This window comes from Rana temporaria, chromosome 4 (assembly GCF_905171775.1).
Source record: "Rana temporaria chromosome 4, aRanTem1.1, whole genome shotgun sequence".
NCBI lineage: Eukaryota > Metazoa > Chordata > Amphibia > Anura > Ranidae > Rana > Rana temporaria.
Window position 1 is genome coordinate 37020920 of NC_053492.1, and position 18600 is coordinate 37039519.

An 18600-nucleotide genomic window follows, 5' to 3' on the forward strand; every position below is an offset into this window, starting at 1 on the left:
AATCAACTAGACAGCAGTCTCTGAAGGTCGCCCGTCCGCCATCTTATTTGAGGGCAAAATTCAGGGAAAGCCAATGTAGTTACAGCATATGGTCCTGAACTATTGCAAAAACTTATCCAACAACGGAAGCCTTAGACAATATCTTATCAAAGGAACCGTGGAAGGAACAATGTATATACAAAACTCAAAAAAGCGTAACTGATAAATACAAAAAAGGGATAATCTAAAAAAAAGCTAATATATATCCTCTGAGACTGGTGTCTACTTGGCTAGCCCAATAGCAACATCACATTCGAGTACAATCAAGGGATATATGAAATAAAAAGGAATACATTGACAGTCAAAATATTGACAGAAAAACTGATATATATCCTCTAAATCTGGTGCTTACTCAGCGAACCTAATAGCACCATCACAATTAATTATAATCATTAATGTTTATACCAAAGAAAGGTAATAATAGTACAATACTATATATGCATTAATCAAAACAAATACAACAAAAGCAAACATGGAAAAATCCAATGTTTGCCAATATTGACCCAGTTAAAAAACTGCAAATATTATAAATATGCAGTATTGAGAACAAACACATACTGTATTATTCAAAAAATATATAAAATGTTAAAAAAAGAGATAAAAACATCTGAATAAAAATAACTAATAGAGGTAGAAATCATGCGCCTACGCGTTCTCAATAAAACAATTGACATCTACCTCTATGTTCATACCGTGAGGTTCATAACATTTTAATTGGTGAATCCACATCATCTCTGACCGTGAGATACTCCTCACCAGGTCACTCCCTCTCCAATGTGCCTGAAATTTTTCAATTCCCAAAAAAATTGTGCCCACAGGATCCTTATTGTGAGCCAACAAATAATGTTTGGACACAGAATGATTTGGGAAGCGACTATAGATGTTTGTGAGATGTTCATTCAAACGTATGTGAAGGGGACGCTTAGTTCTTCCCACATATTGGAGTCCGCATGGACATTGGAGCAGATAGACCACTCCCACCGTGGAACAGGTGATGAATGTTTCAATTGGAAACCTCTTGTTTGAATGTCTAGATCCAAAACTGGTCGTTTTCTTAGAAATTTGGCGATTGACAGCACAAACATTGCATTTGCCACATTTAAAAAAAACCACCAGGCCAGATAAAAACATGGAAGGAATCCTGGGTGGATCCAAAACATTGGGTGCCAACTTATCCTTCAAGGAAGTTGAACCCCTGAAAATTACCCGGGGCCTATCAGGCAGTATAGCACCCAAGATTTTGTCACTCTTAAGCACATGCCAGTGTTTACTGATGATATGTTTAACATTGGCATGTTGGCAGCAATAATCAGTCACAAAAGGAGTTTTGTAACTACCCCTTTGGTCATCTCTGGATTTAATACAGAGTAAATCCTCGCGATTGGTCTTGGTCACCAAATCCAGAGTGTCAATCAAGGAACTTCGATCATAACCCTTTTCAACAAAACGTTCTGTAAGGACCTTGGCCTGATCAAGGAAAACATTATGTTTACTGCAGTTCCTTTTCAAACGAAGGAATTGCCCCTTGGGCACAGCTCTAAGCCAAGTGACATGATGACAACTGTCACTTGGAATAAAAGCATTCCTGTCAGTGCTCTTAAAATAGGTGGCAGTGGTAAAGCCATCACTATCTGCAGAAATGGTTAGGTCCAAAAAATTAATTTTGTCCTTGCTGGCCTCATATTTGAGTATAATCCCCCTATTATTGGTGTTGAGGAATGTCATGAAGGTAGATAATTCATCCTCAGACCCTGTCCAAAGGAGGAGGATGTCGTCTATGTACCGTGCCCATAACCGAATATGGGGCCTAGTACCAACACCGACGACATCCTCCTCCCATTTGGCCATAAATAAATTGGCCAAACTCGGGGCATATTTGGCTCCCATCGCCACTCCCTTATCCTGCCTGTAATATTGGCTATCATGCCAAAAAAAGTTGTGGGACGCGGCATATTGCAATAACTCCATAATGTAGGAGATTTGAACAACCGGAAGTCCTGAGTCCCTTTCAAGAAAAAATGAGACAGCTTCCAATCCCAGATCGTGTGGGATCACAGTATACAAGGAAGTGACGTCTGCAGTCACTAGCCATATGTCTGGTATAGGTTGAATATCAGACAACAAATTTATGACCTGTCTGGTGTCTTTTAAGTAAGACGGCATGTTCTTCACCAGAGGCTGAAGAAAGAAGTCAATATATTTGCCCACCCGGGACGTCACAGAGTCGATGCCACTGACTATAGGGCGTCCCGGGGGGCAAACAGGGTCTTTATGTATCTTCGGAAGATAATACATTATAGGCACCCGAGGAGCCTTAGGGACCAAGAATGCTTTTTCCTTTTTATTTAGAATGTTAAGACGAAAGCCTTTGTCTACAATCTTGACCAGAGCTTTCTTATACCCGTCTCCCGGATTAAGGGGGAGGCGGGTATAAGTATCGCCGTCGTCAAGAATACGTCTCATTTCCAATAGGTAGTCGTCTTTATTTAGGACTACAATACCACCCCCTTTATCCGCAGGACGGATAACGAGATTTTTGTTGGCACACAAAGACTTAATACCCTCCTCTAAACTTAATTTACATCTTACTTTCTTAGTATTGAGATTGTCAAGATCTTTGAGAGTCAAGTCTCTAAATACTTTGAGGGACGCCGGAAGTTGACCCGGGGGATTATACGTGGAGGCATTAGCCAAACCTGAATGAACATAGTTGGAAGAGACATAACGCTGGATGTTTAGTTTACGTATAAACTTATGAACATCCATATATGCTCTAAATTTGTTAATATTTCTTGGAGGGGCATATTTCAATCCCTTATCAAGGACATATAATTCCGAACTAGACAAAGTATGGGAACTGAGGTTAAAGATACCGGCCCCTATTACGTTTTCGGCCTTTTTGGGCTTAATGTGTTTGCCCCCTCTGCTCCCTCTTTTAGTTCGGCCAATCTTTTTGTTCCCTGGCCTGCCTTGGGAAAACCCCAATTAGATTGGGTCGAGTTAGGATAACTGGGGTACCCCAGTTCATATGTAGCTGGGGGTACAGTTTGGCTAGTGGAGGGGTCACTGAAAAAATTCTGACTCTCAATATTCTCCAAATTTCCTAACGGAAGAAAGCTATTATGGGTAAGCACATTATAATCTGGCTCAAAAGACCCAGCATAGTGCACTACCTCATTATCTGTATATCTCTGTGTCACATTTGGGTGAGGACCCAGAGTATATGGAATAGTATGTCCCAAATCTTGAGAGGTTGGTTGTCCACCAACAAAGTTAGGTGGATAACCTGGGGGCGGACCGTTAAAGGTGCCTCGACCTCGTGAATCCACAACGGTTGGTCTCCCCAAAGTACCTTGTCCCCATGATTGGCCATAGTACAATGGTGGTGGGCCAAATTGTCCACGTTGGTTACCCCTCCCTCTCCCCAGATTGGGGGCATATGGTGCTGTCTGTTTTTTAGTTCTCTGATGGCCCTTTGGGGTGTTGTTAGGATTAGTGCGACCTATACCTCCTCGACCCTGAGGCACATTAGAACCACTAATGATATTACTGTTTGGCACAGAATACAAAGGAGTGACTTCCATTGCTGGATTCAAAGAAGCGGTGGCTTCAGCCAGTAGTTTCTTTTGCCACTCAAAGACGATGTTATTATGGTAATCTCCAAAGTCTCTGTTGAATTTCTTCTTTTTTTTAATTTTTTGCTCCCTTTCTTCTTTTTCAAGAATTTTGAGGAGGCTTTGGGATTTAACTGTGTATTCCTCACTGGACATAAAAGGGGTTAACTTCTCCTTGATAAGGATAATCTCATCTTACCTTGCTTCTTCGAATGAAGAATGCTCCATGCAGACGGGATGAGGAAAGGGGAGGGAAAGGAACCAAAATTGGAAATCTTAAAAGAAGAATGAGAAACACAATACGTTAATGTACAATCATACAATATATAACATGTTGAGTATTCAAAGTATACTCGTGATAAGGGAAGAAGTCCCCCACCAAGAGAAAAAGGGCCCGCGTCAAATCCCCACATATTAGAATGGGGATCCGAGGTGGACCTAATGGGACGCGTGTTTTCCCATGAGTCGGAGCACCGCATTCTGAAGTGTAAAGATGCACCTTTGCGGATGTGTTTCCAAGTTTAATAATTTACTCGTGAGACGAGTGGGATCGTTTTACTGCATTGCTGGGAGATCACATTTAAAGGGGAAGGAGAGGAGGGATGTGAATTACCAGCTGGGGTGTTGGGACGTTAGGAATTTCATAGGTCTATGCCATTTAATGGGTATAGCTAATTACAAGGTAAAGAAGTGTATTGGACGTCACTTCATGGTAATAATAGCAAAAGGTTAGAGAATGGCCTTACGCGGAGGGTCAGATGGCGTTAATGGGATAGGGTCCGCTTATTTTCGTAAGTAATCTTCAATGGTATAAATTGCGGGACCGTGTCGGATATGAAATCCGACCAGGAGATAGAGCGAAAAGGCCGCATCCCTATGGGGTCCAAATTTTGCGACATGTGGGATAACAGTTCCGTAGCAATAAACAAGTATTGCTACCTTCCATAGCAAAAAGAACAGGGAAATACTTCATGGAACTAGGACAAGACAAACTAGTTGTCAATGTCCATTTTCACGACCTGAAAAGGAAGAAAAGATGGTTAGAGGTGAGAGAAGTTCAGTCCATTGAGTCTTCTTGGTCCTGAGGCTGTGGTGCATATCTGCCCCGCTTGTGTGATTGTTGAATGCCTCCATTCTGCTCATGCTGTGTGGAGTTGTTATGAGAGGAGGTGGAAGCAGCTCTCTTGCGTGAGTTGGATGCAGGAAAGGGGTTTTCAATCAGCTTAAAGTCCATAAGGGCCTGATGTAGTTGATTCGGCGATCTGCAGACTATTTTCGTTCCCCGATATGTGAAGCGGAGGGCGAAGGGGAACCCCCATTGATATTTTATGTTGCGTTGTTGCAGTTCAATTAGAAGAGATTTCATAGCTCTCCTCTTGGCGATGGTTAACTGCGAGATGTCTGCAAATATTTGATAGTTGTGACTCTGGAATGACAGATTGCTCTTTTCCCTTGCTGCCTCCATTACTTGTTCCTTGGTTCTATAAAAATGAAATTTGGCTATTATGTCCCTGGGGGGACCATCTGCCTTTTTAGGGGTGAGTGCTCTGTGTACTCTGTCCATTTCCAAACGCTCCACTGCAGTACCTGGAAGCAATTCCTGGCATAACGCCAGGATGGTGGACTGAAGGTCAACTACAGACTCTGGGATGCCTCTGAATCTAAGATTAGACCTCCTGGCAAGGTTTTCGTAATCTTCCAGTCTGTTCTGTAATGTTAGATTTTCTTCCTTGAGCAAGTCTATCTCAGTTAGGCACTCTTGAGTATATATCTCAATTTCCTCCGTTTTAGCTTCCAGGACCTCTGTGCGGTTTCCCAGCTCCCTAATTTCTCTAGTGAGATTTGTGGTAATCTGGTCAGAGGTCTGTTTCAATGCTTTATGGAGCATTTTTTCAAACTGTTTAAGAAGTCCTGAGGGGACAGTGTCATCTTGACTAGCAGCTTTTGTTGCATTGCTAGTGTCCTCTTCCTCACTGTCTGAGGTAAAATTAGTCGGGGTAGCCATGGGTATCAAAGTTTTAGCTGTGTGCTTCTTTCCCTTCTCTGAGGGGAGCCGCTCTGAGGTGAATGGTGCCTTCTTAGCAGTGCATTTGCTCTGCTGCGCTCCGCTGAGGGGATTCGTTTTGGCTCTATTTCTTGAGCCTCCCAGCACCATATTGCCCAGAAAATGTTCCTCTCACCTTCCTGCAGCTCTGACCCGACTTTTTATCCAGCAATGCCGGCTTGGGAATAGTTTATCTGCGGTTTCTCTCTCTCATGAAGCGGAGCTCTAGTCAGGCATGTCAGTCCTGCTAGAGCCCGCCCACACGACCTCCATTGTCATTTTCTTTCAACAATCAATATTATTTTGATCCTTTGTCGTGGGCCCTTTAAACTGCCTTGGGCCAATGCCTACCCTGCTTATTTGGTAATCCAGCACTGGGCTTGACATGTTTGGTATGTATTTACTCGATGTAAGCCAAGCTTTAACATTTTACAAAAAAAATGGTTGGTTTGAGCTAAGATTCATTTTAGAAGGCTCTGGCAGATTTGCCTTTCCAGGGCGGGAGGCTATATGGTGACTCCTTTGACGACATCATAAAGGATGCCACGGGGGTAAGAGTATGCTCCTCCCCCAGTCCAGAAAAGGAAAAGAGCCACGCTACAGGCCGGACCCTCTTTTCCCACGCAAAAGCGGTATTTTCGTCTGTCAGGTCCCACAGGTAGGCATCCTCAGACCGACAAAGGGCCTGCTGGGGGACAAAAACGTCTCTGGGTTCGCAAGCCAAACAAGCCTGCAAACAAATCTGTGACAGCATGAAGGTTTGCCCCGCCCAACTCTCGGGTGGGGGGACGTCTGCATGAGTTTGCGGCTCGGTGGACCTCCCTGAGTTATCCAAGAGAAAAAGGGCCCGCGTCAAATCCCCACATATTAGAATGGGGATCCGAGGTGGACCTAATGGGACGCGTGTTTTCCCATGAGTCGGAGCACCGCATTCTGAAGTGTAAAGATGCACCTTTGCGGATGTGTTTCCAAGTTTAATAATTTACTCGTGAGACGAGTGGGATCGTTTTACTGCATTGCTGGGAGATCACATTTAAAGGGGAAGGAGAGGAGGGATGTGAATTACCAGCTGGGGTGTTGGGACGTTAGGAATTTCATAGGTCTATGCCATTTAATGGGTATAGCTAATTACAAGGTAAAGAAGTGTATTGGACGTCACTTCATGGTAATAATAGCAAAAGGTTAGAGAATGGCCTTACGCGGAGGGTCAGATGGCGTTAATGGGATAGGGTCCGCTTATTTTCGTAAGTAATCTTCAATGGTATAAATTGCGGGACCGTGTCGGATATGAAATCCGACCAGGAGATAGAGCGAAAAGGCCGCATCCCTATGGGGTCCAATTTTGCGACATTTGGGATAACAGTTCCGTAGCAATAAACAAGTATTGCTACCTTCCATAGCAAAAAGAACAGGGAAATACTTCATGGAACTAGGACAAGACAAACTAGTTGTCAATGTCCATTTTCACGACCTGAAAAGGAAGAAAAGATGGTTAGAGGTGAGAGAAGTTCAGTCCATTGAGTCTTCTTGGTCCTGAGGCTGTGGTGCATATCTGCCCCGCTTGTGTGATTGTTGAATGCCTCCATTCTGCTCATGCTGTGTGGAGTTGTTATGAGAGGAGGTGGAAGCAGCTCTCTTGCGTGAGTTGGATGCAGGAAAGGGGTTTTCAATCAGCTTGAAGGTTTGCCCCGCCCAACTCTCGGGTGGGGGGACGTCTGCATGAGTTTGCGGCTCGGTGGACCTCCCTGATTTCTGACCAGTGGGTCTGCGAAATGGTTTCATCAGGGTACAAGACAGTTTATTTCTCGTCCACCTTTAAATTTTTACCTATAGATAATAAAATATGGCTTGCATATTGGTAGTGTAAATATCTCCTAAATTACAAAAAAATGGTGTAATATATTGTTGGTATGAGCTAAGATTCATTTTGGTGTATATTTCCTAAAAATATGTGTTTTATAAATAGCTGTGCAGATATTGTGCGAAATAAAAAATTGAAACTGCTACCACTTTATTCTCTAGGGTCTCTGCTTTCAGAAAATAGATGATATTTTTTTGAAAATTAACTGTAATTTCTTGAAATATAACACTGTTCTGTTAAAGCGGATGTGCCAGTAAAAAAAATATTAAAAGCCAGCAGCTACAAATACTGCAGCTGCTGACTTTTAATATTAGGACACTTACCTGTCCTGGAGTCCAGCGCCGTCCGCAGCAGAGGACGAGCGATCGCTCCTCTCTCTGCTGCTCCCCCCGCCATCCTCAGTGAGGGAACCAGGAAGTGAAGCGCTCTGGCTTCACTACCCAGTTCCCTACGGCGCATGCACGAGTCGCGCTGCGCCCGCCGATTGGCTCACACGCTGTGTGCTGGGAGCCGAGTGTTCCCAGCACACAACGGGGGACAGACGGGAAGTCAGGAAAAACCCGTCTTTTGCCTAGGGTTGCCACCTCATCCCTTTAAAACAGAACACATATGAATTACACAGGTTCTGAGGCTAATTAAGGTGGTAAGTAGACTCATTTGGTGCCTTACCTGCATTAAATTAGCCTCAGAACCTGTGTAATTCATATGTGTTCTGTTTAAAAGGGATGAGGTGGCAACCCTACTTTTGCCCGTGATGTGTGGCCGGAAGTGGGTGCAAATACCTGTCTTTAGACAGGTATCTGCACCCCCCTCCCCCCTGAAAGGTGTCAAATGTGACACTGGAGGGGGGGCGGGTTTCCGATCAGCGTGAGTTCCACTTTAGGGTGGCGCTCCGCTTTAAAGAGACGGAGCAGGACCACACAAACCATCTTATGTGTTCCTCGTTAGTATAGTGGTCAGTATCCCCGCCTGTCACGCGGGAGACCGGGGTTCAATTCCCCGACAGGGAGGCTATTTTTTTTTTTTTTGCACAGGCTGCCTTCTTGAGTTACAGACCTGGAAAAAGGATTAGAAATTCCAAGTTGTATAAAGCATAAACGTGAATGGTCTGTGGCTAAAATTATAAGGCAATATAGTTTCTGGTTGGGGTGCTATAGGGCAGGTTGGGGTGGTATAGGGCAGGTTGGGGACAGGTTAGGATGGCATTTGGAAGGTTAGGTTGGTATATGGAAGGTTAGGGTGGTATAGAATCAGGTTAGGATGGTATAGGGCAGGTTAGGGTGATATAGGAGCAGGTTGGGGTGGTATAGGGAAGGTAGAGGCAGGTTTGGGTGGTATAGGAGCAGGTTGGGCTGGTATATAACGGCAGGTTGGGGTGGTGTAGGGGCAGGTTGGGGTGGTATATAGAGGTAGGTTGGGGTGGTATATAGAGGCAGGTTGGGATGGTAAATAATCTTCCATCTTTGAATTTTTACCTATAGTTATTGTACATATCTCCTAAACATGCACCATTTAGGAGATATTTACTGTAAATGCAGGCAGTGACAAAACTGGCGCATGCATAGAAAGAAAGAAAAAAAGGTCAAAGGTTTACAACCGCTCTAAGAAAGCTTCATTGTCATTTTCATTGTCATTGTCAAAAAAATGGTTGGTTTGAGCTAAGATTCATTTTAGAAGGCTCTGGCAGATTTGCCTTTCCAGGGCGGGAGGCTATTTGGTGCCTCCTTGGACGACATCATAAAGAATACCACGGGGGTAAGAGTATGCTCCTCCCCCAGTCCAGAAAAGGAAAAGAGCCACGCTACAGGCCGGGACCCTCTTTTCCCACGCAAAAGCGGTATTTTCGTCTGTCAGGTCCCACAGGTAGGCATGCTCAGACCGACAAAGGGCCTGCTGGGGGACAAAAACGTCCCTGGGTTCGCAAGCCAAACAAGCCTGCGAACAAATCTGTGACAGCATGAAGGTTTGCCCCGCCCAACTCTCGGGTGGGGGGACGTCTGCATGAGTTTGCGGATCGGTGGACCTCCCTGATTTCTGACCAGTGGGTCTGCGAAATGGTTTCATCAGGGTACAAGACAGTTTATTTCTCGTCCACCAAACAGATGCTTTCCCTCAAACCTTCCTCTCCTTCCAGCTCGTTGGGATGCCCTATTTGGGGGCAGTGGGTGGGGGGTCGGAGCCTATACCCAGTTGTGCTGACATGGAGCCATCAGGAAAGTAAACTTCCACCTTTAAATTTTTACCTATAGGTAATAAAATATGGCTTACCTATTGGTAGTGTAAATATCTCCTAAATTACAAAAAAAAATGGTGTAATATATTGTTGGTATGAGCTAAGATTCATTTTAGTGTATATTTCCTAAAAATATGTGTTTGATAAATAGCTGTGCAGATATTGTGTGAAATAAAAAATTGAAACTGCTACCACTGTATTCTCTAGAGTCTCTGCTTTCAGAAAATAGATGATATTTTTTTGAAAATTAACTGTAATTTCTTGAAATATAACAGTGTTCTCTTAAAGAGACGGAGCAGGAGCACACAGTTCTTTCTATGTGATCCTCGTTAGTATAGTGGTCAGTATCCCCGCCTGTCACGCGGGAGACCGGGGTTCAATTCCCCGACGGGGAGGCTAATTTTTTTGTTTTTGCAGAGGCTGCCTTCTTGAGTTACACACCTGGAAAAGGGATTAGAAATTCCAAGTCGTATAAAGCAAAAACGTCAAGGTTCTGTGGCTAAAATTATAAGGCAATATAGTTGCTGGTTGGGGTGGTATAGGGCAGGTTGGGGTGGTATAGGGCAGGTTAGGGTGGTATAGGGCAGGTTGGGGTGGTATAGGACAGGTTAGGATGGCATGTGGAAGGTTAGGTTGGTATATGGAAGGTTAGGGTGGTATAGAATCAGGTTAGGATGGTATAGGCAGTGTTGTTCATCTTCTTTTAAAAAAGTATCTACCGTATTTTCCGGCGTATAAGACGACTTTTTGGATGCAAAAAAATGCATCCAAAGTCGGGGGTCGTCTTATACGCCGGGTACGGTCTCCGTGCAGCTGCGATCGTTCATAATTTCAAAGCCGCGCCGTCTTCTCAGCTTGTCCTATGATTGGCGGAACACAAAACTTCCCAGCAGCGCCTCTGTTCTGTGTTCCGCCTATCACGGATGCCTTCTCATCCTCGGACGAGATGAGAAGGCATCCGTGATTGGCGGAACACAGAACAGAGGCGCTACTGAGAAAATTTGTGTTCCGCCAATCACAGGACACGCTGAGAAGACGGCGCGGCTTTGAAATCATGGACGCTCGCAGCAGACGGAGACTGTCACCGGCCTGCAAAACGTGAGTGATGGCACAGTGGGGGGGAAAGTGGGGGCAAGTGATGGCACTGTGTGGGCAAGTGATGGCACTGTGGGGGCAAGTAATGTGATGGCACTGTGGGGGCAAGTAATGTGATGGCACTGTGGGGGCAAGTAATGTGATGGCACTGTGGGGGCATGTAATGTGATGGCACTGTGGGGGCATGTAATGTGATGGCACTGTGGGGGCAAGTAATGGCACAGTGGGGGCATGTAATGGCACATTGGGGGCATGTAATGGCACAGTGGGGGCATGTAATGGCACAGTGGGGCATGTAATGGCACAGTGGGGCATGTGATGGCATAGTGGGGCATGTAATGGCATAGTGGGGCATGTAATGGCATAGTGAGGCTTGAAAAAAGCCTGTTTCTGTCAGCGGTTGTTCTGGCTACCCCTCAGCTTCCAGAAATACTAGTAGGAAGGGGGTAGTCTTATACGGCGAGTATATCCCAAAACCAAATTTTTTCCTGGAAAATTAGGGGGTCGTCTTATACGCCGAGTCGTCTTATACGCCGGAAAATACGGTGGTTACAATTACAAGTTACTTGACCGAAAAAGTAAGTGAATTAGTGATTCAGTTACTTTATTGGCAAAGTAACTAGTTACTCGGAAAAGTAACTGAGAATTTTATTTTTGATTTTCTACAATGCAAGTACGTTCTATAACATCTTTAATATCAAAGATGTTTATATTAACTGATTGAAACTTAAAAACACCACATACAGTACAGTATTTTAGAACATTTCGTATTTATTTGAACCAAATTCAATAGATTGCAGCGGCAAAGCCTGCCATAGATCATATGAATGATATGCACATAAACATAAAAAAATAAATAAATATTTAAACTAAAATTCAAGTGCAAAGTTAAGACACACAAATGTAACATGGGTAAAAAAAAACTAAGGAAATTCTGGCCTTTAATTAGTGCAATTATCTGTATAATAGTGTTAAAAGAAACAAAGGAAAAACCTGGCCATTAGTGCAAATCCCTGTAACTGTATATTAAGCCTACTAGTGCACAATAAACGGACGTTTTGTTACTGTACTGAATAGTTAAGAGCAGTGGTGTAACTAGAACCTTTAGGGCCCCGATGCAAGAAACCATGAATGGCCCCCCTAACCCCCCAGACAGTGCTCTTTTCTCCGAGCCCGGTGGCGGAACAACAGGACCCGATCGCAAGTGGGTGGCTGCATATAAAGGAACCGATTTCTCCAGTTCCCCCTGCTTCTCCTCTTCTCCCTCTCCCTCCCGCAGGCATTCAGCGGCTGCAGGAGGAAAATGGAGAGATTGGTTCCTCTATGCCAGTATTTCTCAATATTTTTCCAGCCAGGGCACCCTTGAAGTATACCCCTAGGTGAATGGGGCTGCACTGAAACCACCCTGCAACTGTGTGCATTGTATGCAGTTGCAGCATAGTGATGATGCATTTAAGGGGTTAAAACAGGCGGTCAGGAGGCAACATATTGCATCTTTACCGGCTGTCAAATGCCTCTGAAAAGCGATCTGAGCATGGATCACTTTTCAGTGTAACAGCATTTTTTTGCTGGTACTATGAACAAGCAAAAAAAAATAAAAAATCGGTTCTGATTGTACATATATAGGGGGTCATGTAAACACACATACATATACACTGTATATATACATATACACACACTTATATAAATACACACACACAGATAAAAACCAGTGGCAGCTGGTGTTCAAAAATTTTTGTGGGACGCAAGCAAACTGAAAAATTCTTTAAAAAAACAACAATTGCAGCGTAAGAGCCGGTTCACACTGGGGCGACTTGCGATCCGACTTCATGTCGCCTCAAGTCGTCCCAAGTCGCGCTGTAGAGAAAAACAATGGAAGTGAATGGGAGCTGTGTTAATACACACGACTCAAGGCGATCCGACTTCAGAAAAGGTTCCTGTACTACTTCAATCCGACTTGTAGGCGATTTGTACCCATTGATTTCAATGGAAGTCGCCTCAGAAGTCGGATCACTGTCTTATCTGAAGCTACTTTCCAGGAAGATAACATACATTTCTCAGGCAAATCTCTCCTGCCCCCCTCCCTCTCCCAGAGCTGATTGTTCTTTGATTGGCCACTGGAAAGTCTCCTGTCCTGGAGACGACTTCAAGTTGTGTTGTAAATCGCCCCAGATCGCCCTGTGGTTCATGTTCAAGTCGTGTCGGAGTCGCCTCTGAAAGTCGTGCTGGAAGTCTTGTCGCCCTAGTGTGAACCGGCTCTCACTGTGCCCATCAAATGCAGCCACTGTGCCCATCAAACGCAGCAACTGTGCCCATCAACCACTGTGCCCATCAACCACAGCCTCTGTGCCATCAACTGCAGGCATTGTGCCCTCAAACACAGCCACTGTGCCCACCAAAACGCAGCCACTGTGCCCACCAAAACGCAGCCACTGTGCCCATCAAACGTTGCAACTGTGCCCATCAAATGCAGCCACTGTGCCCATCAACTGCAGCCACTTTGCGCTCAAACACAGCCACTGTGTCCATCAAAACACAGCAACTGTGCCCATCAAGCGCAGCCACTGTGCCCATCAAACACAGTCAATGTGCCCATCAAACACAGCCACTGTGCCCATCAACTGCAGCCACTTTGCGCTCAAACACAGCCACTGTGTCCATCAAAACACAGCAACTGTGCCCATCAAGCGCAGCCACTGTGCCCATCAAACACAGTCACTGTGCCCATCAAACACAGTCACTGTGCCCATCAAACACAGCCACTGTGCCATCAACCGCAGCCACTGTGCCCATCAACTGCAGCCACTGTGCCCATCAACCGCAGCCACTGTGCCCATCAACCACAGCCACTGTGCCCATCAAACCGTGACTGTGCCCATTAACCACAACCACTGTGCCATCAAACGTAGCCACTGTGCCCATCAAACACAGCCACTGTGCCCATCAAACACAGCCACTGTGCCCATCAAACACAGCCACTGTGCCCATCAAACACAGCCACAATGCCATCAATCAAAGCCACTGTGCCCTCAACCGCAGCCACTGTGCCCATCAAACGCAGCCACTGACTGTGCCATCAACTACAGCCACTGTGCCATCAAATGTAGCCACTGTGCCCTCAAATACAGTCACTGTGCTCATCAAACACAGCCACTGTGCCATCAAATGTAGCCACTGTGCCCATCAAACACAGCCACTGTGCCCAGAAAACACAGCCACAGTGCCATCAATCAAAGCCAATGTGCCCTCAACCGCAGCCACTGTGCCCTCAACCGCAGCCACTGTGCCCATCAAACGCAGCCACTGTGCCCATCAAATGCAGCCACTGACTGTTCCATCAACCACAGCCACTGTGCCATCAACCGTAGCCACTTTGCCATCAACCGCAGCCACTGTGCCCATCAACCGCAGCCACTGTGCCCTGAAATGCAGCCACTGTGCCCATCAAATGCAGCCACTGTGACCCTGCCCGCTTGCAGTCTGCCTGGCGGTTCAGTGTTAGGAAAGCGAATATTCATTCGCTTTTCTGACACAGCTGCGTGGACTGCGAGCGCCCAGCATGGCGTACGTACATACATATGCACATGAACACACACACATGCATACATACATGCACATATACATACATGCACATGAACACACACACACACATATGCAAACACATATGCATACATGCACATGAACACACACACATACAAACACACATACAGTAGATGAAAAAAGTCAGTGCTTTACCTTAGCAGCTCTTCCTGCCGGGTACTGCACTGTAGGGGGAGACAAAGAGCACAGCACACACTGCTTTCGCTTTATAATCAATGTGACGAGCTCCCCGCACACAGTGCCGAATACAGTTCGGCTTAGGATCGGGGAGCTCATCTCCGCTCCTCCTATCGATGTACTATATACAGGGGGCCCTCGGGGGCCCCCTGTAGCAAGGGGCCCGGTCGCCATTGCGATCTCAGCGACCCCTATAATTCCGCCACTGGTTAAGAGTTGGAGAACACTATCCAACTCTTAACTATTCAATCAGTACATTAACAAAACGTATGTTTATTGTGCACTAGTAGGCTGAATATACAGTTACAGATTTGCACTAATGGCCAGATTTTCCTTTGTTTCTTTTTAAACAATTATACAGATACAGATAATTAATTGCATTAATTAAAGGCCAGATTTTCCTTAGTTTCTTATACTAATAAGAAACAAAGGAAACTCTCGACTTTAATTAGTGCAATTATCTGTATCTGTATAATACTGCAGTGCACAATAAACAGAACACTATCCAACTCTCCATATAGATTAACATGTTGTTCTTTGTCTGAAAACAAACAATACATTAATCTGTACTGAAATACTCCTCTCAGTCATCATCTAACAACTAAACCAGTGGTTGTAACGTAGGAGGAGAAGCTTTTCAAATTTTTGGTCTGACAGTCTGTTCCTCTTTGGAGAGAAGACAAGCTTGCCCAGACTGAACAGTCTCTCAACAGGTGCACTAGATGGAGTAGCAGCATTATAACGTAGCGAAATTTTCTTGATCAGAGAAAATCCACACAGAGAGTCAACATTTTGTGCTGAAGATCTTATATAGTCTGCCACCTGGATTTCTGCTAAAGAGGTTGTTTCCTCCTCAAAGGAAAATAAATCGTTCTCTTTGGCTGAATCTGTGTGATGTTGTTGTGTAGATGTGCTGTTACCTTGTTGTGGTTCTTCAAGGACAATTCTTCGGCACTCTGCCAGCAAACTTGCCTTAGCCTTATCCTTTAACTCCTGTGACCGCAGCCAGCGAAGCTTGAATTTTGGAAGAGTTACAGCAGCAAGTATAGCCTCTTCATTTCCCAGGACATCAGCAAATCTGGTTTTGATAGCCTGAAATTATAATCATAATTAGTAGCAGTTGTATTTAGTAGTATGAGTACTACAGCAATGTTCACTTAATAAATAATAAAATATGACATTCAAGTTCTTACTGTGACTATGGCGTCAGCAAGGTCCCTCAGTATTTGCAGGCCACTTTGAAGGGCTTCTGTTTTCAACATTAATGTCTCAATTGTTGGTAGGAGTGTTCCATGAAAACAATTCTCTTCTCCCTGAAGTATATCCAAGGCAACTGTAAGGGGCTTCATCGCAATACAGTACTCCTTTAAAAACTGTTGTTCCCTTTCCGTTATTGCTGGCAGTCCTAATTTGGAGGAAATGGTATTAAGGTCTACCATAGATATATTACAGATTCGAGCCAGGGCATCATAGAAGGAATTCCATCGTGTTGTACAAGGTACAAGCAGCTTTTTTTTATTTTTTATTTATCACCAAAAAAGCCAGTCCTCGCGGACCGTCAACATACAAAACATAACAGTAGAGATAACAGCTCTCATATACAGGTGTAACAGCATATGTGAAACTATAGTCGCAGACACATAACATCATTGCTGGTTGGAGTACGACTAGTTCTCGATGAGGGTGTGCCCCTCGGGGCGACAGTTAACGTCTCATGTCACGGTGGTGAGGTCCGGTCAGTCTGGCTTCCAGAACCGTTTTCCATTTACATAATAAGGAGAAATAGATTAAGGGTTAAAGAGCAGTATAGGAAAGAGCAGGGAGGAGCTTAGTGGAAAGTAGTGGGGGGGGGGGGGCTGCACGAGCAGGGTCATTATAAAGCACCCTAGACGGGCGTAGGGTATTTCTCTTCTAGTCCCAGATAAATAGTTTGCCAGGAGGAGCGGGTATTAGACCTGTGGCTGGGTAAGCGTCTGGCAGTCGGTACAGCTGCCATGTCTCCGAATATGTCTCCTGACGCTGTTGGCTGTAGAGGATCAGGTCTTCCATTCGACTACAAGCAGCTTTTTTGACACCAAATCATCAAGCTGATCGACTAATCTTGTTCCATAGGGCAGTACATTTGGCAGTAGCACTTCTATAAACAGCTTTTGTTGCAGATTTTGACAGCAGCCACTTGTCAACATCTGTGCATGAAATCAGGTTGAGTGTGTGTGATGCACATCTCTTGTGGGGGGGAAAAGTGATCACATTACCATCAATATCATCACCTGTTGCATGTAGAGCATCATTAATGTCTGTAAAGGTCACCTCATCTTCGTCTTCCTCAGAATCACTTTCCTCAAGTGGCTGGTACCTCTTAAATGCTTTTACAAAATTTGAGCCATTATCAGTCACTGTTGCTGTGATTTTGTGTGTTATCCCATATGTTGAATGTATATCGTCAAGCTCAACTGCTATGGCGTCATGACTATGATGCCCCTTAAACCGTCTGCAGGCAAGAGCTGCTTTCTCTCTTTCCAGGTTATTTGGATTGATCCAATGTGCTGTCACACCCAGGTAACTTTTATTGTGGCAAGTCCAGATGTCTGCTGTAGTTGCAATGTACTGTAATTCCTCAAATGTTTTTTTGAGCTCAATCATCATTTTTTCGTATTCACTGTCCAAGAATTTAGCAAAAGTGTTTCGGCATGGGGCAACCCCCTTTCCTCCTCCTCGTAGTGGTATTTTAGAAAGGATAGCTCTGAATGACTCAGACACCACAGTGGACAGGGGGAGCATGTTTTCAACAACATACCTTGCAATCAATGTATTCAGCTCGGGCTTGGTCACCTGATGCTGACCAAAAAAATCAAGCGTTCCTTGTTTTAGGGGAGACGGTCCGGCTACTCCGCTAGCTGCATTCGGGGTTGGGTTAGCAGCAGCAGCAACAAGTGTCACGTTAGCATGCGTTAGATGTGAGGTGCTTCAAAAGATTGGAGTTGCTTGAGGCAGATGTAGATGAACTTTTTTTTCCTGAGCATAGCGTGCATGTTACATAAACATTCTTGCCTTTAATGTCAATCAAGGAAACGTCCAGTTTGAGAATGCTAACTTTGATCTTCCCCAGCTCGTCGCCATTGTCGCTGACGGCTGGTGGTGTGGCACTGCACTGGTGGGGGTACTGGCAGTGTGGTACGGTGGTACCTGAACGTGATCTGAGTCTGACTCCTTGATTCCTCTCTTGTATTTTTTTTTTGAAGGGGGGGGGGGGGGCACCTAAATAAAAGCAAAAAAAAAGAAAATGGGCGTGTCTTCTTTAAAATACATGGCAAATTTAAGGTTAATCATTCATATGCCTTTTTTTCTTTGGGTGACTTTTCTACTGCAGGGCATGTTTTTTTTAAATCTATACCAAACCTAGAAATCTAGAAAGGATTTTAAAGGTGGACCACATTCAAAAAAATAAAAATAAAAAAAAGATATTGAGTACAGTGCTAGTACTACTATGAGGCTCAGGCTCATGCCTGTATTGTGCTAAATAATGTTTGCTGCTAATTTTAATGCAAGCCTTTGGTAGAAGTTGCAGAATATAATACAAGACAAAACCGCAATATTCTAAGCACTGTGCAACAGCTGGGATCCTATCTTTTCCTATCGATGCAAGTATTATGCAAGTTCTAACAAAGGCTTGCATCAAAATTAGCAGCAAACATTACTAAAAGAAAGGCATGAGCCTCATAGCACTGTACTCAATATATTTTTTTTATTTTTTGTATGTGCTCCTCCACTGGTCCACCTTAAAATCCTTTCTAGATTTCCAGGTTTGGTTTGTATGGTATTATTGGTATTAATATCAGGAGGAGGACAGTCAGACTCAGCCAGTAGCACAAAGTTCATATTTCACCAATCACCACACGCTAGGCCTAAGGCCTTAGACTAGGCCGCTCTCCCCCCC

At 44.5% G+C, this 18600-nt stretch overlaps 2 non-coding genes across 2 annotated transcripts; both read left to right on the forward strand.

The window, feature by feature from the left end:
• The first annotated feature begins 8496 nt into the window (after positions 1 to 8496).
• Positions 8497 to 8568, forward strand: TRNAD-GUC. Its single transcript has one exon. It is a non-coding gene; the product is annotated as a tRNA-Asp (tRNA).
• A 1546-nt stretch (positions 8569 to 10114) lies between these two features.
• Positions 10115 to 10186, forward strand: TRNAD-GUC. The gene has a single exon. It is a non-coding gene; the product is annotated as a tRNA-Asp (tRNA).
• The last annotated feature ends 8414 nt before the right edge of the window (positions 10187 to 18600 follow it).